The sequence below is a fragment of the Lemur catta genome, chromosome 3 (assembly GCF_020740605.2).
Source record: "Lemur catta isolate mLemCat1 chromosome 3, mLemCat1.pri, whole genome shotgun sequence".
Lineage (NCBI taxonomy): Eukaryota > Metazoa > Chordata > Mammalia > Primates > Lemuridae > Lemur > Lemur catta.
The window spans coordinates 107,264,778-107,290,120 of NC_059130.1; the positions used below are offsets into that span (position 1 = coordinate 107,264,778).

At 39.7% G+C, this 25,343-nt stretch overlaps 1 protein-coding gene and 1 pseudogene across 2 annotated transcripts in view; both read left to right on the top strand.

The window, feature by feature from the left end:
• WASF2 (WASP family member 2) overlaps positions 1-25,343 on the top strand; it is a 68,803-nt gene continuing 43,460 nt past the window's right edge. Inside the window, exons 1-2 of one of the 2 annotated variants that reach the window (XM_045545822.1) lie at positions 35-202; positions 4,712-4,827. The gene's annotated coding sequence lies outside the window, so the exon portion shown is untranslated. Of the gene's footprint in view, positions 203-4,711; positions 4,828-25,343 lie in introns of both variants that reach the window. The other variant, XM_045545821.1, reaches the window with a different exon arrangement.
• LOC123636084 lies at positions 19,503-19,659 on the top strand (annotated as a pseudogene).

A 25,343-nucleotide genomic window follows, 5' to 3' on the forward strand; every position in this document is an offset into this window, starting at 1 on the left:
TTGGCGGGGTGTGGCTGCGTCCCAGGGCGGGGAATCGCGTAATGGCGGACACAGGCCGTGCGAGCGCGGCTGGGGGCGTAGCGCGCTGAGGGGGGTCCGGCCGTGTGGCAGCCCGCGAGGCGGTCCGCGGGAGCAGACCCCGTGCAGAGACTGGGCGGGCGGCCGACCCTTCCTGTCGCTGAGGGCGACTGCGGGAGGCCAGGTGAGCAACAAGTCGGTTGGGACAGACCCCCGCCGTGAGGCGCGGTGGGGGGGCCCCAGCCGGGCCGACCCTCCGGAGCCGCGCAGGGTCCGGGGGGAGTGGGTGCCGCGCCTCCTGTTGTAGACCGGCAGAGGCCAGGCGAGCGGTCAGCGCGGGGTGGCGTCTTAGTCCACTCCACCCCCTCGAGGGGGTGACCTGGAGCCCCAGTCGGAGACTTGGAGGGGGCCGCAAGTCTGTGAGGCAGTGAAAGTGTCCCAACTTGACCTGGCACTGCCACCAACTCGCTGTGTGATCTTGGGCAAGTCACTTCCCTCTCTGGGCCTTAGTGTCCCTATTGGTAAAACGAAGCCTTTGTTGGTAGTTGTACATGAGTTGGGTCTCAGCTATTGTCTTCAGATCTTGGGCAAGTTCTTCCCCAGCCTGAGCCTCAGTTTCCATCTCTGGACGGTGAAGCAATTGAGGTGCTGGTTGAGGCTCTTGGCCTGCTAAGTTGCGGAGCCTCAGAGAGGCCACTGAGTGTGTATATGTACAAGATGGCCTGCAGAACAAGGAGAGTTGGCCAAAGGGGCTCTGCCACGAAGGCCATAGGCGCTACCCAGACCATGATGGGGTGAGGTAGGGTCTGCATATAACACCCCAGGAATCCTGGAGCCTCTGAGACGGGGAAGTTTTTATACAGTTGTCCATGGAGTCAGAAGAGGAAGGACTCCTTGGTGCCTCTTGGGGCTGGGATTGGAATTTAGGCCCAGAAGTCAAAAGGTTTAGGAGGAAGAGGGAGAACATTTATGGCACTCCTGCTACTATGTGCCAAACCTTGCTTAGGTATATGTTCTTATTTAATTTTTACAGCCACCCTTGAGAATTTACACATAAGGAAACTAAGTTTCAGAGGAGTTAATTAACTTGCCCAAGGTCACACAGTAAAGTGCAGAGGTTATCAACACTAAGTTGTTTCCTTTGAGAATCACCGGGCAAGGGGGAAAGTCACTGCCCACTTAAAAGTAGGGAAGTTTGCTTTGTCACAAATGGGGGAAGGAGCCCAGCCCGATTTGACTTCTGGCAAGGAGACAGTCTTGATCTCTGGATGGTTAATTATAAGTTCATCCCCTTTGTTCAGTCTGTGATTTGGAAAGGGCTGTTTCTAAGTTGGTAAATGTCACTTTGAAGTCTTGTCAGAACCTCAGAGAGTGCCGTTTGAATCCTGGTCCATTGGCCTACAGGAGAAATTTCACCAGCTATTGGTGTATTGACTTGGTTCAGAGTGGTGCCAGCTTTTTCTCCTCCCTAAGAAGGCCACGTTTTCTTGGGATGGGAGAAATTTCCCATTTGTTAGTTCAAATTTCTTTGGATTCCTTGGGATGAAAGGTTCAATAGCCCACCTCTGATGAAGCTTAATATCCCTTTCTTTGTGCTCCCTGTTATCTATTTCCAGATGAGTGAAGATTGTGGATTTGGGGTAGGCAGTAGTTAGGTACTAAAAATTGCAGCCCTTAATTTTTCCAAACCTCAGAGCTTTTGGTTAATCAAAATAGTGGGACCGGCCTTGAGTATTGTTCTCATATGGCTATGGTAAGGAAGAAAATTGGAAGAGGAAGTTGCTGAGAAAGAGGGCGTTTCTTAGCAGTGGAGCCAATATGTATTTCTTTGTTTGAAATTCTAAAACCAGAAAAGCAGCACTTAAAGGAGGAAGGAAGGAGAGAACTGTGAAACTCTTCTTCCTGTTCAAATATCTTTAAGGGCTGTTCCTGTCTCTATCCATGTCCAAGGCTCTGCTTTCACAGAAAAAGTCAATTGTAATTTGTTCAACATTTTCTTCTAGAATGAAATAATTTTAAATCTTAAACCCTCTGAGATAAATGTTTTTATAAAGTCAGAACATTTTAGTAAATTGCTTATCAGTGAATGATTCTTCTTCCCAACATAATTACCATTCAGTCTTTGGCTATAGTTTAACTGTGGTTTAAATCAGTGAATTTCAACCTAAGGATTGATTTAGATATTGGAGGATGCAAATGTCACCATCACTTGAAAAACGCTTAACAGTGTTTTTGGTTTTTGACATTTGTTAAAAGTATTTTTAATGCTTTATTTTCCAGGATTATGTATATGTGATAGTTGTTAAGACATTGAATTTACTACATGGGAAGATCAACATTTATTCTCAGTATTAGTTATATTTTCTGCGTAAGATTTAGTCTTCATTAGTATCCCAGTACCGTATTCAAAATCTTTGGGGGCCACAAAAAGTTCTTGGGGCAGGTGTGTTTCTGAGTTTAGACATTTTTGGCTGTTTGGATTTTAGAAAAGAAATGTGGTGTATGTACTACATATTATGTAACACACCAGAGAGGTCTGGGGCAGCACCTTTTAATCAAATGTATTACTATTTCTGTAGTAAACTGAATGTTCACACTAACTGGGATAAATAAATACTGTACTATCAATAGCCTCATGCCATTTCTTGTCTGGTTTTGCTACCAAATGAATAACAAAAAACTTGTTTTTCACAGCCTTTTGGATTTTGGAATTGAAGTGAAGGGATTGTGGACCTCTGAGTAAAATTATATGATGATGACAAGAATAATTACAAGGAAAAATATTGTATAACCAAATTAATTTCAAAGTCATGAGTCCTAAAAACAGTATTACATAGAAGATGCTTTTTGTTTGTTTGTTTCTGTCCTGTTAAAATCTTACTCTAATTAAAAGGTCTGATGTGCATTTTCCCTTAAGTACCAAAATTTATCTTTTTATACCTTCACTAGACTTCGTTTTATATGTTAGAATGACACTGTCCACTTCTTTTTTAAATAGCAATTTGTAGGATCTTTCCTCATTATTTTTTGTATAGCATTTAAGAGAATCGTACCTTTTTCTATATAATTCAGAGAAAGACTAATCAGGTGAGAATCTGTAGATTCTTGTTTGTAGGCTTTTAAAGCTGATTTTTCCCTTCAGGGTGGTCTTTGGTATGAGGTAGTAACTGTTGGATTGAATTTGGGTCAAATTTTTATTTATTTTTAATTTATGAAGCTTCCACAATTTGCACATCTTGGTGTAAGGAGTTCACTAAAATATATTTAATTTAGAGTATTTCTATTTTATGTGTATGCTATATGAGAAACTTGTGTTTACCAACCATATGAATTTGGGTGGTTTCTTTAAATGGCCAAAGTCCTCTATGAGTATATTTTTTAAAACTTAGGTTAACTTAGCTTTTCTCAGATACCTCTACTATAGAATTGAGGTAGATTGGTGTTGTTGGAGGATGAAGAATTATTTTTTCTCTTTAGAAGAAGCCCCATGACAGCATGGATTTGAAGAATTCTGTCCTTCAGGAAACCGTGTAGCCACCTGGTTTGAGGGCTTCAATTTATTTTCCTATTTAGGTGGCTCCGTAGTTCCTGAAGATGGTGTACCTTCACTGTCTGAGAGATACAAGGGGTGTGAAACAGTGTATCAGGAGTTGCAGGTGGAGTCGGTGATTGGACTAGGAATTAGGAACAATTCTTATCCAGACTGCCCAATTTCTTGTGTTTCATAAGCACTGATAATACTACAAAAGGAAGCCAGGCGTTAGTGGCACGTGCCTATAGTCCCAGCTACTCAAGAGGCTACGGTGGGAGGATCGATTGAGCCCAGGGGTTTGAGGCTGCAGTGTGAGCTATGGTGACACACGACTGCACTCTGGCCTGCACAACAGCACAAGACCCCATCTCTTAAAAAAAAAAGTAAGTAAAATATATTGCAAAAGGATTACAAATTAGTAGACTAACGTCCTATTCCAAGTTATTTTGTTGTGACTGTGGGTAAATTCTTGAAGACAGGTACTGTGTCTTACATTTCCTTTGTATTCTGTAATGCCTAAAGGCCTGGGCTTCTCAAACTTATCAGAATTTTCCCCCAAAATATGTATATCTGGCCCAGGAGCTCTGATGTCAGTATACAGCCAGGATTGAGAACCATTGGTAAAATACATTGTAAATGATCAATAAGTATTTTGAGCACTTACAACTGGCCTGAGTTGGGTAGCGTGGAAGAGGACCCAGATTTTTTCATAAACTAAAATAGCTTTTCGAGATACCAACACATATCTGACAGCAGATCTGTCAGTTCATTGTTGACTACTCTGCCAGAATTACCACCCTTATTTTATGACCTAGGCAGGGTTAGACGCAGTCTGTGTTAACAGACAATTGAAATTTTTGTTTACCCCTTGGTTAGTGGCCTTACTATGATTGATTAGGGCAGCAATTGCTAAATTGGGAAGAGGTGGAAATGCAGAATTCTTGAGGATTTGGGTGGGGGAGGTGGATCAATGGGCACCAGTAATACCAAAGGAAGAAATGAAAAGTTGTAATTTGGGTCTCCAAGACATAATACAACACATGAAACATAATTGACACTTCATAGCTTTTTCTTGACTGTTGAAATGAATGGCTTCTTGTTTTTATTTATTTTTATTTTTTTTCATTTTTCCTTTTTATATATATTTATCATGTCTTAAAGCTATGAATGGCTTCTTGTTTGGGAAGAGAAGTACGGGCTGTGACATAAGATCCAAGATGCTTCCTACTCATTCTTCATGACAGATCATCCGTTTCATGAAGCTTTCTCTGGGAAAAGTTGAGTGACTCCCTTTTTTTTTTTTTTACCCCTTTGTTAAAGCATTTGTCAGATTGTCAAATCTGATATTGGACAAATTACAAAACTCTTTCTCCTATCTGATTGTGAGCTCCTTAAGGTCAGGACTATATTGTTCTTTTTTTTTTTTTTTTAAAGGGATGGGGTCTCACTATGTTGCCCAGGCGGGAGTACAGTGGCTATTCACAGATGTGGTCATAGCTCACTGCAGCCTTGAACTCCTGGGCTCAAGCAATCCTCCTGCCACAGCCTCCTGAGGAGCGGGGACCACAGGTGGGCCACTGCACCTGGCTTATATGATTCGTTTTTGAATGACCAGTGCACAATACCACAATATAGGCTTAATAGATGTGAATAATCCTTAAATTATGGCCTCTGTATTCTTCCTGCTTCATTCTTGTGTGCTCCTCTTAAATTTTATGGTCAGATCAGGAATGTTTAAGCAGCATCCCTGGTCTACCCACTAGATGCCAGTAGAAAACCCCCCCCCCCACTGTGTGACAATCAAAAATGTCTCCAGGCATTGTCACATGTACCCTGGGGGGCAAAAGTATCCCCTTTTGAGAACTGTATCCACAGGAGTAGGGATGGTAGAGTAATAGAGCAAAGTGAGTGTATATGTTCTCAGGTGCATTCTTTCCTTTTATTCTTTCTTTCTGGTTATAGAGTTCCTGTCTCTGATTTTGGTTAAGAAAGGAAAATGAGGGAAATCAGGAGGTGACAACTTTAAAATAGCCCCATTATTTTTATTCTGTTCAAATTTTATTTTATTCAGTTTAAATATATTAGAGCAGTACAGATAGCTGAATTATTTATGCAGATCTATGTAAATTCAATTTCTACCACTGATTAAGATTAGATGGAGTAAAGAACTACTAGAATATTACTACCTTGCATGAAAGACTGTTTCTTAGAAAAGCTCATAGCTATAGCACAACAAAGTGACTATGGTCAACAATAAGTTAGGGTATAATTTAAAATAACTAAAAGAGTGGAATCAGAATGTTCCTAATGCAAGGAAATGATAGATCCCTGAGATGATGGATACCCCAGTTACTCTGATTTGATTAATTTATATGCCTGTATCAGAATATCACATGTACCCTATAAAGATATACAACCATTATATACCCATAATAATTAAAAAATAAAAAAGCCCCCCCCCCAAAAAAAAAACCTGAAAAGTTTTACATAGCTGAAGAGTTTAACACCTAAATAATAACCAGCATTGCTTTCATAAAGAACTTGTTAGGCTTGTCAGGATTCTTCTTTGCTAATTTTTGAGCTTCATAGCTAAGATATATCTTTTGATATTCCTGCAAAGTTACTTTATACCTCTAAAAAAACATGTTTAGCATGGACATGCTTTTCTTTTCTTTTTTCTTTTTCTCACAGATGGGGTCTTGCTATGTTGCCCAGGCTGGACTTGAACCTGGGCTCAAGTGATTCTCCCACCTTAGCCTCCCAAGTTGCTGGGACTATACACATGTGCCACAGTGTCCAGCTTAGTCATGCTTTTCCAAGCTCAGTATTTTTTGTTATAGGTAGACTGATCAAGGCAGTGGTCCTTGGTTCTTTTGGGCATTCATAAATTAAGGACAAGGTGGTAGTAACATTTGGGGACTTCACTCTCTTTTGGCCAACTCTCTAGAATATAATGTTATAATCATTCATGTCTTAGTCACCACTAAGGTGAAGTTGAATGAGTGTTTTTTTCCTGTTCCGTTTGAAGTTATGAATGGTACTTTAGAGAATTCAAATGTATAGTTATGAATAGTATCTCAGAATAGTTACCATTTATGCAAATGAAACACACTTCTTAACTTAGAAACCAAACAGAATTGAATTAGAAAAGAGAAGAATAGAGACAAGAATTGTTGAATGCTTGCTGAGGAAATAATGTTCAGATACAGAAGTGTCTCAGAAAAATTTGCTTTTCATCATGATCTCCACAGACTAATAAAAATAAATAATTTGAGATTGATGGGAGAAGCTGTTAAACTTTGCCTGTGATATTTCTTTTCAAACTGTGTTTTTCTTTTCTGGTAAAATATGGAGAAGTCTGAGATACTCTCTTAGTTGTAAGATAAATTCCAGTTGAAAAAAAAATTTTTTTTTAAATTTTAGAATATAGAAGCCCTTTTGAGAAATAGCAGTTCAACTCAGTTGCAATTTGAGCAAATATGGATGTGTGTATGCGCACATGCATACTTACACAGGTATATATATATATGTATATGTATATATATGTATATGTATATGTATGATGTGGCTCCTGTGAAATTTATTTTTTTATTTTTTATTTTTTTGAGATAGAGTCTCAGTCTGTTGCCCGGGTGAGTGCTGTGGCATCAGCCTAGTTCACAGCAACCTCAAACTCCTGGGCTCAAGTGATCCTCTGCCTCAGCCTCCTGAGTAGCTGGGACTACAGACTTGTACCACCACACCTGGCTAATTTTTCTATATTTAGTAGAGATGGGGTCTCGGTCTTGCTCAGGCTGGTGGTCTGGAACTCCTGAGCTCAAGCAGTCCTCCTGCCTCTGGCCTCCCAGAGTGCCAGGATTACAGGCATGAGCCACCACGCCCGGCCTGAAATTTAAACTTTGTAATTGACATAGTAAAGTAAGGAGAGCAGTTCATTTACTATCAAGTATCTAGAATTGAAACTCTCCCCTCCTCCCCGTTATGCCATTGTTCTAGCAAGTACTTAGTCTAAAAAGCTTTCTCTCTTATCAAGTCTTTAGAAATTTTATTTAACTATGTAGAAGAATGTCTTGGATCATGCCCATTGATCTCATTGATACTCCCTTTGACTCACAATTCGGAACTGTAAATAAATGTCCCTTTTTAGAATATTGGTAGTCTTTAAAGAATAGTATTCCCAATACCAATGGCATCTGTGGAATTATGAAAAGTATAGGACCAACTTCCCCCTTCTGTACTTTTAAAACTCCTTCACCAGCCTGAGCAACAGGACAAGACCCTGTCTCTACAAAAAAATAGAAAAATCAGCGCGGTATGGTGGTGCATGCCTGTAGTCCCAGCTACTCGGGAGGCTGAGGCAGAAGGATCGCTTGAGCCCAGGAGTTTGAGGTTGCTGTGAGCTAGGCTGATGCCATGGCACTCTAGCCCGGGCAACAGAGTGAGACTCTGTCTGAAACAAAAAAAAAAAAGAGTGAAAGTTTCCTCATTTATTTTTGTTTCTGCCTTTTTCCAATTATGAAAATAGTGCTCTTTGTAAAAGTAAATAAATAAATAAAAATGGCCCAATTTGGATAATATGAAGCAGAAAATGAGTATCGCCCGTCATCTCACCAGTTAGCATTTTGACACATTTTCCTCTTTTTCTGCATTTTGTTGACCACAGCTGAGATCATAGTTTAAGGGTTTTTGGGCTTCCCTTGTTATATAGGTTTGTCACACCCTCAATCAGTTTTTGTTATTTCAGTTCTCACGTTTGGGGCTACCCTAAATCTGACTGTCTAGCTGTGGGTAAACTTGGCAGGGTTGGCTTCATTAGGCAAAATTTTGGAACACTTACTATACACTCCTTTATCGCCCACCTTATTCTTGCATACCTATCACCCAGCATTTCTGGAAGAATAGGAGGCAGTATTACTCCATTGTTACGAGTATAAATTCTAGAGTCAGTCCATCTGGGTTCAAATGTAGGCTTCTCCACTTACGTTAGCTCTGTAGCCTTGGGCAAATGACATAACCTCTCTTAGCCTCAGTTTTCTCATCTGTAAAATGGAGACCTATCTCATTTTACTGTAAAATATAGAGCATATCTCAGAGGAATATTGGAAGGACTAAATGATATCACCTTAGTCTAGTGCTCAATAGATATTAACAATTATTATCATAAACTAAGATACAGCATATATGGTTAGAAACATCTATGTAATACAAAATTCTGCTTTTTTTAATGGTGAAGAAAATGTATTTATTTATTTATTTTTTATTTAAAAAAATGTGTATTTAGAATTAGGCAGCTGAACTTAGTTTGGATGATCCTAATTTTGTTGGCAATGTGGAAAGGATCATAGTCAGGAGCCAGTCGAACATATGACTTCTTTTCTTCATCAAGCCTCATCAGGGTGTTGACCTTGGCCGCTTCAGTGTCATAGAGCTTCTTCATAGCCTGTTTGATCTGGTGCTTGTTGGCCTTGAGATCCATAGTGAACACAAGTGTGTTGTTTTCTGTCTTCTTCATGGCCCACTCAGTGGTCAGATGATGGCATAGTGGTCAAGCTTGTTTCTCCTGGGGGTGCTCTTCCGAGAATATTTGGGTTCTCTCCAGAGACACAGTGACTTGGGCTACCGGAAGGTGGGTGATATGTGGATTTTTTTTTTTTTCTTTGTGGCTATGGATGCCTTTGAACCCTGCCTTCTTGGCCTTCAAAGTCTTTGCTTTGGCTTTGGCTTTGGGAGAGGCAGGAGCTTCGTACTTTGCCTTTGATGCCATCTTGGTGAAAAGGCAAAATTGTGCTTATATACTTCCAAGGAGCTGCTTGTCGGGTTGTCAGGAAGGCATGAAAACATGAACTTCAGAATTTAGGGCTATGTTTCCCCAAATTCATTTCTCTTAGGAGTTTCTTTTTCTTTTCTTCTTCTTCTTCTTCTTTTTTTTTTTTTTTTTTTTAGAGATAGGGTCTTGCTCTGTCTCCCAGGCTAGAGTGCAGTGGCGCAATCATACCTCACTATAACCTCGAATTCCTAGCCTCAAGAGAGCCTTCTGCCTCAGCCTCCCAGGTAGCTAGGACTACAGGTGTGTGCAAACATGCCTGACTAATTTTTTTTTTTTTTTTTTTTTGAGACAGAGTCTTGCTCTGTTGCCCGGCTAGAGTGAGTGCCGTGGCGTCAGCCTAGCTCACAGCAACCTCAAACTCCTGGGCTTGAGCGATCCTACTGCCTCACCCTCCCAAGTAGCTGGGACTACAGGCATGTGCCCCCATGCCCGGCTTATTTTTTCTATATATATTTTTAGTTGGCCAGATAATTTCTTTCTATTTTTAGTAGAGACGGGGTCGCGCTCTTGCTCAGGCTTGTCTCGAACTCCTGACCTCGAGCGATCCACCCGCCTCGGCCTCCCAGAGTGCTAGGATTACAGGTGTGAGCCACCGCACCCGGCCCTGACTAACTTTTTTATTTTTTTATAAATATAGGTTCTCATTCTGTTGCCCAGGATGGTCTTGAATTCCTGGCCTCAAGTGGTCCTCTTGTCTCAGTCTCCCAAAGTGCTGGGATTATAGGTGTGAGCCACCTTGCCCAGCTTCTTAGGAGTTTCTTATGGGAATGTTACCTATGAATTTATTTATATTATTTTTTGGATTATTTTTTCTTATATTTTATACTCTCCATTTTAGTGATGAGTTTTATACTGCATTATTAATACTTCATCTACTGGATTGGCTAGTAAACCATTACTTTTTGTTGGCTCTAATAAAGGCAGTAGCTACTGTGTGTTGAATATATACTATGTGCCAGGCAGTGTTCATCCTCACAGCAGTCCTTCAGATTAGTTGTTATTTCCAGATAAGAGAGGCTCAAAGAAATTAAGTAGCTTGCCCATGGTCACACAGCTAGGCCTACTGGGACTAGCATGTAAAACCCCCGTCTCTCTGATTTTATTTTATTTATTTATTTTCTCCCCTCCCCCTCATGATTTTAAAACCTGGCTTAAAATTTGTTTATTTATTTAGAGACAGGATCTCGTTCTGTCGCCCAAGCTGGAGTGCCACGGTGTGATCATAGCTTACTACAACCTCAAACTCCTGGGCTTAAGTGATCCTCCTGCCTCAGCCTCCCAAATAGCTGGGACTACAGGCACATGCCACCATGCCCAGCTAACTTTTATAGTTTTTGTAGAGATGGGGTCTTGCTATATTGCTCAGGCTGGTCTGGAACTCCTGGGCTAAAGCTATACTCTTGGCCTCAAGCTATCCTTCCACCTCCCAGAGTGCTGAGATTACTGGTGTGAAGTGTATTTTTAAATATACATCATTGTTTTTCTTTTTTCCTTTTCTTTTTTTAGAGATGGGATCTTTCTATGTTGCCCAGGTTGGCTTGAACTCCTGGGCTCAAGTGATCCTCCTACCTCAGCCTCCCAAGTAACTGGGAAACTGGGACTGTAGGCCTGCACGCACCACTGTGTCCAGCTGTTTCTTTAGACTTTTAACTGCTTTATAACTTCTAAGATTTGATACAGAAGCCTCTGTATTTACCATTTCATACCATCTTTGTTTCACATTAAAGTGTCCTTTATATATCTACATATATTCATATTTGTAAAAAATCTGTATTCACACTGTAAAAAATCTGTATTCACACGGAAGCCCCTCTGTCCTTAGGTCTTTTTGGGTACCTCTCTAGGTCTTCTCTATTTTACCTTTTTTTGTGCTATAATGACCACAAGTGCACATTCTATTCTAGGTACAGATACAGTTTGGTTTGTACAAGGATAGGATAATGTGTTCTGTGTTTCCAAAGCTTTCATAATAACAGCCAGCATTTTGTTGCCTTTTTGAAGCTGTATTCAGGATGCAGTCCAGGGACTTCGAAACCCCTTTCCTGTGTTGTAACAGGTAGCTTTAGAGCTCCTCATCTGGTAATTATAGTTTGAACTGTTTTTCCATTACTATCACCTTATTTTTGTCTCCATGGAAGCAGTTTTTCACATTTCTGGACACATAACGGCCTTGCACCCATTGGCCTTCTATGTATTGCTATAGAGTCATCTGCAAACTGGGAAGATTTCACTAGTTTTTTTTCTAGATAATTTCACAAAATGTTAATTGTATTAATTGTGATAGGTTTTTATCCTTGATTCCTAGAGGACCCTTTGTTTATACATCTTTAGAGCAGGGCCTATATCACAACTCTCTTATTTTTGTTTCTAAATGAATTCTCTGGGGGATGCATAGTCTGTTTATTTGCTGTTTTCAGTAGCCTCTGGAAGAGTTTTTTTTTTTTTTTTTTTAATTCTGTCCATTTAATTCCCATACTATGTATCCTCTCACTTCAGGTGTATATGTGTGTTATCTGAAGCCTTGCAAATAATAGTGGGTTCTCTGTAAGCCTTTGTTATATTAAACACTCAGCAATAGGGTAATGCCTAGTATAGAGTTATTAGTTTAACATTCAACAGCTTTATTGAGTGCGTACAGTGTGCCAGGTACTAGGATACATCTTTTTTTTTTTTGTTTGTTTGTTTTTTGAAACAGAGTCTCATTCTGTTGCCCTGAGTAGAATGCAGTGGCATCATCATAGCTCACTGTAACCTCAAACTCTTGGGCTCAGGGATCCTCCTGCTTTAGCCTCCCAAGTAGCTGGGGACTACAGGTGCACACTGCCATACCCAGCTAATTTTTCTATTTTTAGTAGAGATGGGGTCTCACTCTTCCTCAGGCTGGTCTCAAACTCCTGAGCTCAAGCGATCTTCTCGCCTCTGGCCTCCCAGGGTGCTAGGATTACAGGTGTGAGCCACCATGCCCAGCTGGGATGCATCTCACTGATAATGAGAAACAAGCTCCCTGCTCTTATGCAGTTTGGGAATGCCTGATAGACAATAAACACATAAATAAAATGTTAAAAGATTGTGATGTGTTAGGAAGAGAATAAAATAGGATGCTATAATAGAGAGTAATGGAGGAACTTTGATGAGGAAGGACAGGGCAGGCTTGGAAGGTGACAGACTGGAACTCAAGGATGAAAATGAACCAGCCAAAGGAAGAGATGCCAGAAGAGAGTTCCAGGTGGAAGGAACTGTAAGGGCAAAGGCCCTGAATCAGGAAAATCCTTAGTATATTCTAAGAATGATGGAAGCCCACTATGACTATAGACTAGTGAACAATGGTAGCATGATATATGATTGAAAAAGTAGGTAGGAGCCAGATAGGACTGATAAGGAGTTTTATTTTTAAGTATAAAAAAATGGGAAGCTTGAAAAAGTGTTTTGTTTTTAAATTGAGATGCTTGAAGAGGATTTTTGTTTTGTTTTTTAGATAGAGTCTCACTCTGTTGCCGGGATTAGAGTGCAGTGGTGTCATGATAGCTCACTGCAACCTTAAACTCCTGTACTCAAGTGATTCTCCTGCCTCTGCCTCCCAGAGTAGTTGGGACTACAGGCACACGTCACCACACCCAGTTAATTTTTCTTTTCTTTTGTTTTTTTGGTAGAGACAGTGTCTTGCCATGTTGCCCAGGCTGGGCTTGACCTCCTGGCCTCAAGTGATCTTCCCACTTCGACCTCCCAAAGTGCTAGGATTATAGGCATGAGCCACCATGCCCGGCTTGAAGAGTTTTATAAAGGCTTTTTTTCGTTGTTTTTTTGTTTTGTAATTTGCCCCCATTCCCCTTCTGTCTGATATAAAAGCTTTTTAGTGCAAAGTTTCAAGCATATATAAAAGTAAAGAGAATGATATTATGAACCCCTATGTATCTGTCTCCTAACTTCAACAATTATCAACTCGTGGCCAAGTACAGCAGGTCCTCGAATAAACTTGTTCTGTTCAGTGTGGTTTCATTATAACTTTGATGAGGAAAAAAAAAAATCTATTCCTGGCCAGGACCACTGCCCGTGTGGAGTTGGCATGTTCTCCCCATGTCTGTGTGGGTTTTTTCCAGGCACTGTAGTGTCCTCCCACATCTGAAGCTGTGTATGTTTGGTGAATTGGCATGTCTGATTGGTTCCAGTGTGAGTGTGCATGTGAGTGTGCCCTGCAATGGGATGGTGTCCTCTCCAGAGTGTGGGTTTCTTCCTGGTGCCCTGAGCTGCTGGAAGAGGCTCCCGCCTCTGCAACCCTGAACTGGCATAATTGGGTAAATAATCATCTTATTTTTATTAATTTTTCTTAAATGTTTGTATAGCTCACATTTATTTTGATATTTAATATTAGAAGCGTTTTGGTCTTTATTTAGAAGTTTGGTGATGTTTTTGTGATCAGAAATATAGAAGGAACTTAATTTTTTTTGTTTACATCAATTAGCCACTGGTAAATTGGTTTTGTTGTATGTCCATTTGCTTAAAGTTGCTATTTCTAAGAACTATTGACAATGTTAAGTGAGGACTTACTGTGTTATTTTTTTCTAATTCTTCTCTCCCCGCCCCTATTATTTTTTTTAAATAATTAACAATGTAACATTTATTTAAAATTATTTTCTGACCTATAGAACTCTAGCAGTTTAAATACTAGAATTAATGGTGCTTTTTACTAATTAACTTACTATTTTAGAGACAGGGTCTCTGTCACCCAGGCTGGAGTACAGTGGCACAATCATAACTGATCCTCTTGCCTCAGCCTCCCAAGTAGCTGGGACTACAGGTGCATGCCACCACACCCAGCTAATTTTTATTTTATTTTATTTTTTGAGACAGTCTCGCTCTGTTGCCAGGCTAGAGTGCCGTGGCATCAGCCTAGCTCACAGCAACCTCAAACTCCTGGGCTTAAGCAATCCTTCTGCCTCAGCCTTCTGGGTAGCTGGAACTACAGGTATGCACCACTATGCCTGGCTAATTTTTTCTATATATATTTAGTTGTCCAGCTAATTTCTTTCTATTTTTAGTAAAGACAGGGGTCTCACTCTTGCTCAGGCTGGTCTTAAACTCCTGACCTCGAGCAATCCTCCTGCCGTGGCCTCCCAGAGTGCTAGGATTACAGGCATGAGCTGCCACGCCTGGCCTAATTTTTAAATTTTTTATGGAGATAGGGTCTTACTCTGTTGTCCAGGTTGGTCAGGAATTCCTGGCCCCAAGCGATCCTTCTACCTCAGCCTCCTAGATTGTTAGGATTACAAGTGTGAGCCACTGCGCCCAGCCAGCGGTGCTTTTATTTTATTTTTACAACAGCTTTATTAAGGTATTATTGCCATACAATAAACTACACATATTTAAAATGCAAAATTTAATAAGTTGTGACATATGTATATACCAATGAAACCACTACCATAGTCAAGACAATGAATATATCTATTTACCTCTAATCATTTCCTCCTGACCCCTTTGTAATCACTCCCACCTTCTCCTCTGCCCACCTGCCCCTCAGTCCACAGGCAACCACTGATCTGCTTTCTTTCACTATAAAGTAGGTCATATCTTCTAGAATTTTATATAAATGGAATCATACAATATGTGCTCATTTGAGGGGGGTATCTAGTTTCTTTCATTCTGGATAATTATTTTGAAATTCATCCATATCAATAGTTCAATCTTTTTTATTGCCAAATAATAATTCATTATATGGGTGTACTAATTTGTTTAGCCATTCACCTGTTGATGCACATTTGAGGTGTTTTCAATTTTTGGCGACTACAAATAAGGCTTCTGTGAACATTTGTGTATGTCATTGTATGGACTTTTTTAATTTTAAAAATTGAGATATAATTTATATACCAAACAATTCACCCATTTAAAGTGTACGGTTTAGTATATTCACAAGGTTGTGCAACCATCACCAATATTTAATTCCAGAACATTTTTCATCACCCCAAAAAGAAACCTTATACCTATTAATAGTCATTCCCCATTCCTCCCTCCCCCCAAACCTAGGCAGTTGCTAATCTACTTTCTCTCTTTATGGATTTGCCTATTCTTGAGATTTCATTTAAATGGCATCTTATGTGGTCTTTTGTGACTGATTTCTTTCACTTAGCATAATGTTTTCAAAGGTTTATCCATATGGCATAGATTAGGACTTCATTCCTTTTTATGACAAAATAATATTCCATTGTATGAAATACTACCTTTGTTTATCCATTCATCACTTGGTAGACATTCGGGTTGTTTTTGCTTTTTGGCTATTATGGGCAAAGGTGCTATAAATATTCATGTACATATTTTTTGTGTGGACAAGTTTTCATTTCTCTTGGTATATATGCCTGTGAGTGGAATTGCTGGATCATCTGATAACTCTACATTTGAAGAAATGACAGACTGTCTTCCAAAGTGACTACACCACTTTATGTTCTTACCAGCAGTGTGTAAGATTTCCCCACATCTTTGCCAGTACTTCTTATTATCTTTTTTTTTTTTTTTTTTCCAGACAGAGTCTCGCTCTGTTGCCCGGGCTAGAGTGCTGTGGCATCAGCCTAGCTCACAGCAACCTCAAACTCCTGGGCTTAAGCAATCCTTCTGCCTCAGCCTCCCAAGTAGCTGGGGCTACAGGCATGTGCCACCATGCCTGGCTAATTTTTTTCTATATATATTTTTAGCTGTCCAGATATTTCTTTCTATTTTTAGTAGAGACGGGGTCTCGCTCTTGCTCAGGCTGGTCTCGAACTCCTGGCCTCAAGTGATCCTCCCGCCTTGGCCTCCCAGAGTGTTAGGATTACAGGCGTGAGCCACCTCGCCCGGCCCTGTCTTTTTGATTATAGCCATCCTAGTGGATGTGAAGTGGCATCTCATTGTAATTTTGATTTGCATTTCCCTAATGACTATGATATTGAACATCTTTTCATGTATTTATTGGCTATTTGGATATCTTTTTTGGAGAACTGTCTATATAATTTTTTTTCTTTTTTTTTTTTTGAGACAGTCTCGCTCTATCGCCCCAGCTAGAATGCAATGGTGTCATCGTAGCTCACTAGAACCTCAAACTCCTGGGCTCAAGCAATACCCCTCCCTCAACCTCCCAAGTAGCTGGGACTACAGTCATGTGCTAGCACACCTGGCTAATTTTTAAAGTTTTTGTAGAAAAGGGGGGTCTTCCTTTGTTGCCCAGGCTGGTCTTGAACTCCTGGCCTCAAAGTTTCTCCTATCTCAGCCTCCCAAGGTGCTGGGATTATAGGCATGAACTATTAATACCACGTCTGACCTATAGTTCTTTATATATTCTGGATGCAGTTTCCTTATCAGATATGTGATTTGCAAAGATTTTCTCCCATTCTGTGGGTTGTCTTTTCACTTTCATGATCATGCCCTGTAAAGCATAAAATTTTTTAAGTTTGAAGTCCAGTTTATCAATGTTTTCTTTGCTTGTGCTTTAGGTGTCATATCTAAGAAACTATTGTCTGTCAAATCTAAGACCATGAAGATTACACCTATGTTTTCCTCCAAAAGTTTTATACTTTTAGATCTTGTATTTAGTCCTTTGATCCATTGTGAATTAACTTTTGTATATGGTATAACGTAGGGGTCCAACTTTATCCTTTTGCATGTGGGTATCCAGTTGTCCCAGCACCATTTGTTGAAAGACAGTTCTTTTCCCGTAGAATATTCTTCTACCATAAATGTATGGATTTATTTTGGGACTCTCAATTCTATTCCATTGATCTAAATATCTATCCTCCCATCCAAGTACTAACCAGGCCCGACCCTGCTTAGCTTCTGAGATCGGGCGCATTCAGGGCGGTATGCCCGTAGACTAAACATCTATCCTTATGGTAGTACCACATGGTCTTCATTACTGTAACACCACAGTTAAGTTTTGAAGTCAAAATGTATGAATTCTGCAGCCTTATTCTTTTTCAGTAATCTGAGTTCCTTGCACTTCCAAATCAATTTTACACTCAGCTTGTCAATTTCTGCAAAAAATCCAGCTAGGATTTTGACAGAGATTTCATTGAATCTGTAAATCAATTTGGAGAGTATTGCCATTTTAACAATATTACAATTTCCAATACATCAATATGGGATGACTTGTCTTTTATTTAGATCTTCTTTAATTTTTTCTTTTTTTTTTTTTTTTTTGAGACAGAGTGTCACTTTGGTCCCCGGGCTAGAGTGAGTGCCGTGGCATCAGCCTAGCTCACAGCAACCTCAAACTCCTGGGCTTAAGCGATCCTACTGCCTCAGCCTCCCGAGTAGCTGGGACTACAGGCATGTGCCACCATGCCCGGCTAATTTTTTGTATATATATTTTTAGTTGTCCAGATAGTTTATTTTGATTTTTAGTAGAGACGGGGTCTCACTCAGGCTGGTCTCGAACTCCTGACCTCGAGCGATCCACCCGCCTCGGCCTCCCAGAGGGCTAGGATTACAGGTGTGAGCCACCGCGCCCGGCCAAGATCTTCTTTAATTTTTTCTGTGTTTTATAGTTTTCAGTGTACAAGTCTTACACTCCTTTTGTTAAATTTATTCCTAAGTATTTTATTCTTTTTAATGGTTTTATTTTCTTAATTTCATTTTTGGATTATTTGTTGCTAGTATATAGAAATATAATTGGTTTTTGAATATTAATCTTATATCTTGCCACCTTGGCTCTAATAGTTTCTTTTGTGGATTCCTTGGCATTTTCTATGTACAAGATCATTTCATCTGCAAACAGAGATAGTTTTACTTCTTCCTTTCCGATCTAAATGCCTTTTTTTCCTTTGCCTAATTGCCATGGCTAGTACATCTAGTACAAAGTTGAATAGAATTGGTGAGAGAGGACATCTATTCTTGTTCCTGATCTTAGGGGGAAAGTCTTTCACCGTTAAGTGTGATGTTAGCTCGGGTTTTTCTTGTAGATGCTGTTTGTCAGGTTGAGAAAGTTCCCTTCTATTCCTAGTTATTTGAGTGTTTTTATTATGAAAGAGTGTTGGATTTTGTCATATGTTTTTTTCCGTATCTGTTGAGATGATTGGTTTTTGTCCCTGTCTCATAAATGTGTATATTATATTGATTGATTTTCGTATGTTGAACCAACTTTGCATTCCTAGGATAAATGGTCATGGTGTATAATCTTTTTTGTATGTTGCTGAATTCATTTTGCTAGTATTTTGTTGAGATTTTTTGCATCTCTATTCGTAAGGGATATTGGCCCATGGTTTTCTTATGATGTCTTTGCCTGGTTTTGATATCAGCATAATACTGGCCTCATAGAATGAGTTCAGAAATATTTGCCCTTATTATTTGGAAAAAGATCCCAGACTTCATTTCATCTGTAAATATTCCAGTGTATATCTCTGAAAGACAAATATTCCTCATTGGAACATAATTGTCATACCCTAATATCTTTAAATATCCAGTTACTTAAAGATTTTTAAATGGGATGGGCAGTGAGTGGGGAGTGGGTGGGATATGATCTGATTTCCTTTTCTTTCCATTTCCATTTTTGAAAGATTAATTCAATTGCTGCAAAGAGACTGGATTATTTGGGGGCAGGACTTGATTTAGATGGGTAACAGAAGGCTATTGCAGAGATCTAGGTAATGATAGAACTAGATTGGTGGCAAAAGTGATGGAGAGAAGTGGATGTATTTAATATATATTTTGGAGGTAGAGCTGGTAAGACTTGTTGATTGATTAGATATGTGGGTCAAGGAAGAAGACAAGGACTAAACATGGCTTCCTTCTGGAAACTCTTCTCTTAGCTTTTATGACACAGCATTTGTTCTGGTTCTTCTGCCTTTCTGATCCTTCTTTGTCAGTCTCTAAGTTGTCCTCCGACCTTGCTTCTCATTTTTATGCTTTTGTATTAAGAGGTCATTTACTCTTGTGTCTTTAATTACAAACTCTATACAGTAACTCCCACATCTATATTTGAGATATTTGAGTTCCAGTGCCAGAATTCCCATTGTACTACTCCATTGATATCCTGTCTGTACCTGCAGCTTTTCATGGGCTGCGTGCTTTGGGGAACCTGTCGTCAGATTGTTACAGCTTATCTTCTCCTTTACAAGTTTTAAGGGTGGATTTTCTACCTTTTATATAGGTTTTAATGATGGAACCTTTATCGCTTCTCAGCCTTTTGGCTAAGATCAAGTGTAATGATGGAATCTTTGCTTCAGAGAAGTGCATTTTCAAGAAAGACACTTAGCACTCTTGGGCAGCATTTTGTCCTTTAGGACCTTGGCTTCCTCTTAGTTTAAAACGAGAAGGCTAAGCTTATCTCCTGCCCACCCCACTCTTCTACCCCCCCGGGTCCCAGACTTGCTGCTCTTTGTCATGATTCACATATTTCTATTTATTTATTCACTCAGTAATTCATTTATTCAGCACTATTCAGGGCTGGTGTAGGTCTGCCAACACGATAAACATTGGCCCCACCAATCTCCCAGTTCATCCAGATGTAAAACCTTAGTGTTGACTTCCCTGAAGTCTTACCTCTTATTGTACCTAGGCACTCTCAGATCCTCGCTGTCTTTTTCTCCCACTGTTCCAGTTCAGGTCCTTTGTTACCATTTGCCTTGATTATCTATCCCTTCTTCCAGTCTCCCTCACGAACTGTATTCTTTTTTTTTATGTAGACAGTCTCACTCTGTCACCCTTGCTAGGGTGGAGTGGCGGCATCATAGCTCATAGCAACCTCAAACTCCTGGGCTCAAGCGATCCTCCTGCCTCAGCCTCCTGAGTGGCTGGGACTATAGGCATGCGGCACCATGCCTGGCTAATTTTTTCTATTTTTAGTAGACATGGGGTCTCGCTCTTGCTCAAGCTGGTCTCGAACTCCTGACCTCAAACGAGCCTCCTGCCTTGGCCTCCCAGAGTGCTGGGATTACAGATATGAGCCACCATGGCTGGCCCCCACCTCCATTCTGTTCTCCTCTACTTAGGTGAGATGTATATCTTCTTCATACATATTCTATAATCTAAAACTCAAGTTGCTTTTGACTAAAGTACAAACTCAGCCAGATATTTAAGATTCTGTGATCTTAATTTTCTGACCTTGCTTCCCACTACTTGTAAATAATGTACTCATCTTTATTTCCCAAAAATGTCATATTTTGCCTCTGTGCTTCTGCTTACATTGTCTATATATCTCAGTTGTAATACTCCTTGTAACCACCTATCTCAATCCTACCCATTTTTAATGCCTAGTTATACGGCATTACTCTATGATGCCTTCTATGATTTATTTGACCAGAAGTTCCTTACTTATGATACTTAAACCATAGCTTCATCACTTTTTACCTTGTTTTGTGTTTATGTACTTTTCTCATCTTTCTTATATAACTAAACTCCTTAAACATAAACCATTTCTTTTATTTCTATGCATTTTCTACAATGCCAGGGCATTCCCACTTAGTAAATTACTCAGTAAATATTTTTCGAGTGTGATAATGTTGTTGTGTGTCCTGGAGGTGGTAAACTAGATTGAATGACCTCTTGAGTATTGGCCAACTCCATGGTTTATTTATTATGTATTTTTGTAGATTTAAGAGCTAGAAGAGTCCTTATGGGTACATTTGTTTGCTTGTCTCATCTTTAAAAATTGTAGAAAATTTCAAATACATACAAATGTAGAGAGGATGATATAATGAACCCCTATATGCCCATTACTCAGCTTTAACAGTTATCAGCTCATGGTCATTCTTGTTTCATCTATACCACTACCCATTCCCTCACCCACTAGATTCTTTTGAAACAAATCCCACACATTATATCGTTTAAATTGTAAATAATTTCAGTAGCTCTGAAAGATAAAAGGTATTTTTGTTTTACAAATACAACCGTAGTATATCATCAAATATCCAGTTAATGTTCAAATGTCTACAATTGATTTTTATTTCTTCTACTCTCTCTTTATCCCTGCCATTCCTTCTCTCTAAACATTTGGTTTATTTGAATCAAATAAATCTTTAGGTTTCAAATAAGGTCCGTACATTGATTTGGTTTGTATGGCTTCTTTTTTTTTCTTTTCTTTTCTTTTCTTTTTTTTTTTGAGACAAGAGTCTCACTCTGTTGCTCCACCCCAGCTAGAGTGTAGTACTGGAATCATAGCTCACTGCAACCTCAAACTCCTGGGCTCAAGTGATCCTCCTTCTTTAGCCTCGCAGAGTAGCTGGGACTACAGGTGCATGCCACCATGCCCTGCTAATTTTTTTTTTCTTTCTTTTTTTTTTTGTAGAGACAGGGTCTCACTCTTGCTCAGGCTTGTCTTGAACTCCTGAGCTCAAGCAGTCCTCCCACCTCAGCCTCCCAGAGTGCTAGGATTACAGGTGTGAGCCACTGCACCCAGCCTGGTTTATAAGACTTCTAAGTCTCTTTTTTAATCTATAGGTTCTCTCACCTCTTTGTTTCTCTTGTATTTTTGTTGTAGTTGCTGCTGCTGCTGTTGTTGATGAAACTCTTGTTGTATAGTTTTCCCATTCTAGACTTTGATAATTGAATTTCTATGATTCATTCATGTTCCTCTATCTCAAATATTCTCTGTAAAATGGCTGTTAGATCTAGAGCAGTGTTGTGTAATTAAAATATTCAGGCATCAAAATTTAAATATTTTAGTTGGCACATTAAAAAGATATGGAAAAAACTCATAATGTTCTGAAATAAAAAAATATACTTAAAAACATAAAAAGATTAAGGAAAAAACCAAGTGTAAGCCTTATCTCAAACTCCGGGCCTCAAGCAATCCTGCCTCAGCCTCCCAAAGTTCTGCGATTATAGGCATGAGCCACCACACCCAGCCTCCTGATTCCTTTTGACATAACTGCTGCAGTGGTCCTTGATAATGTTCCTCATTTTCTTTTTCTTTCTTTCTTTTTTTTTTTTTTTTTGAGACATAGTCTCGCTCTGTTGCCCAAGGCTAGAGTGCTGTGGCATCAGCCTAGCTCACGGCAACCTCAAATTCCTGGGCTTAGGCTATCCTCCTGCCTCAGCCTCCTGAGTGGCTGGGACTACAGATGCACACCACCAGGCCTGGCTAATTTTTCCTATTTTTAGTTGCCCAGCTAATCCTTTTTTTTTCTATTTTTAGTAAAGATGGGGTCTTGCTCTTGCTCAGGCTAGTCTCGAACTCCTGAGCTCAAGCAATCCTCCCGTCTCAGCCTCCCAGAGTGCTAGGATTGTGTTCCTCATTTTCTAGTGTGATAAGATGTTCCAGACTTGTCTTACACATTTTCTGCCCTTTCCCCAAAGAGCTCTGGATCCTTTTGTATTTAGAGACCACATTGTTGGCTCCCTCATTTTGTAAATGAGGCAACTGAAGGCTAGAAAAGTTGAGTGATTTAACTAAGGTCACAAAGATTTCGGGCCATAATCTGCCCTAGAACCCTAGCCTTCTGGCTCTTAGCTCTATGCCATTGCCATTTTGTCTTGCTTCCTCTACCTAGTTTCTAGGACAGGTGGTTTGACTACATTTTAGCTTCTACTCTAGGCCATCAGGGGAGGATAGGTTTTGTGGGTCATCATTGGAGGTACTATCAAACTTTATTAATTTGGGCTAATTGGGGGAAAACCTACAGTGTTGTGTGTTGTTTTTCTTTAGGTACAGCAGTTACTTTGAGTTCTCATAGTAATTGAAACAAGGCTAATAGTGTTACCAGGTTATTTTGTTAGGTAGAGGTCCATGTACCTGGTTTAATGAATAGCTGAGAATGATGTGCAATTTAACTTTAATTGTATGTAAATTAGACTCAAAATGCCTAAAAACAGCTCATTAAACATTTCTCCCTGCAATCTTAATTTACACTGTTTTCTTAGTCTTTATTAGAGGGCAGAGGTAAACTTTAGCTCAGATCTGAATTTATCTCATGTTTCAAATGGGAGTCTCTATATTAATAAAGTATTGCCATAAAGTTCAGAGAATTTTAGATATTTGAGAAAGTGCAGAGGAAGAGCATCTGAAAGTCAGACATCTGGCAGAGTCCACCAATCAGAATGCAGTTCCTTGTATCTAAAAACTAAGCTGAAAGTGCTTCTGAGTGGAAAGAGCTTTCAGAAACCTCCTTTCACTTTACCCCGAAAGTGTAGCATCACCCCAGGGCCTCACTTGGTTAATTGTATTAATATATATGGAGGCACAGATAACCCAGGTATGTGAGGGCTAACTGTTGCCTGTTGATGCTGTGTCCCAAAGTAAGTCACTTGACTTCTTTGAGCCTTAATTTATTCAGCTATAAATGAGGTAGTTCAAATTGGGAGTAGTGGCCTGGGGAGGGCAGGGGACCAAGCCCTGGCCGTATGACTCCCGACAGGATGGAAAAAAAATTGATAGTAGTAATACATGTTCTTTTTACCTCACAGACTACCTATAAGATTCATATCAGCTAATCAAATGATATTAATATAACAGATATTTATTGAATTAATGAGAGATGACATGAAAGTACTTTTTTAACTGGAAGCTTTGTATGACTATGAGTATTATTAGAATAATATAGATTAGACACAACAATACATGCTTATGCCCAGAAACATGACAGCAGGCAGAGATTCAAGTTGTCTGTCTAGAACTTTGTAGCCATTTTACTACAGGGGCACATAGACCTCACACCTTAGACACATAACAATGTCACAGTTCTATAGCAGTACCACTGCTGATTTGAAGACCCTGAGTTTCCAAGAAAAGGTTAAATTATATTTAATATATTCTGTTTAAGAAATAATTGGTATATACAATATATCTTAGATTTTGATTAAAAATGGTTTCAAAAAACATAGTATGTAAAGAGTTATTTCCATTCTCTGACAGTTCTATCTTATGTGGAGTCTGTCATTCTCTAAAAAGCATCTCATATGTGCACTGAAGCCAGCAACTATTCTAAATTCTTTATTTTATTTACTCCTTCATTTCTCCTGGTAAACATATGAGGCAGGTGCTATTATTAATCTCCATTTTGCAAATGGGGAAAATGATGTACAGAGAGGTTAAGAAACCTGCCCAGGATTCTGGATTAGGAACCTGGGAAAAAAAGAATTGCTTTAAAGAGCGTTAGTGGGACAACTGGTAGAATTTTTAATTTTTTTGAGACAAGGTCATGCTCCATCACCCAGGCTGGAGTGTAGTGGTCTCATAGCTTACTGTAACCTTGAATTCTTGGCCTTAGGCGATCCTGTCACCTCAACCTCCTGAGTAGCTGGGAATACAGGCATGTGCCACCATGCCTGGCTAATTTTTTTATTTTTTGTACATATAGGGGGAGATGTCTCGCTAATGTTGCCCAGGCTTGTCTGGAGCTCCTGGCCTCAAGCAATTCTCCGACCTCAGTCTCTCAAAGTGCTGGGATTACAGGTGTGAGCCACCACACCCAGCCTACAACTGGTAGAATTTTTTTTTTTTTTTTTTTTTAAGGCAGTGTCTAACTCTGTCACCCAGACTAGAATGCTGTGGCATCAGCCTAGCTCACAGCATCCTCAAACTCCTGGGCTCAAGCGATCCTCCTGCCTCAGCCTCCTGAGCAGCTGGGACTACAGGCGCACACCACCACACCCAGCTAATTTTTTCTATTTTTGGTAGAGACAGGGTCTCACTCTTGTTCAGGTTAGTCTCAAGCAATCCTCCCGCCTCGGCCTCCCAAGCGTGAGCGACAACACCCAGCCCAACTAGTAGAATTTAGATATGGACTTTATCTTTGATAATAATATTGTATCAACATTATGTTTCCTAATGTGATAATTGTACTACAGTTTGTTTTAAGAAATAACCCACTGAAGTATTTTGAGAAAGGGACATGATGTCTGCAACCTGTGATCAAATGGTTTAATAATTAGTAATAAAATAGTGTATGTAAGGGTGTGTAGAGAGAGATACAAAGTAAATGTGGCAAAATGTTAGTAATTGGTGAACCTAAGTGAAAGGCACGTTGGAGCTCTTTGTACTGTTCTTGCAACTTTTCTCCAAGTTAGAAATTA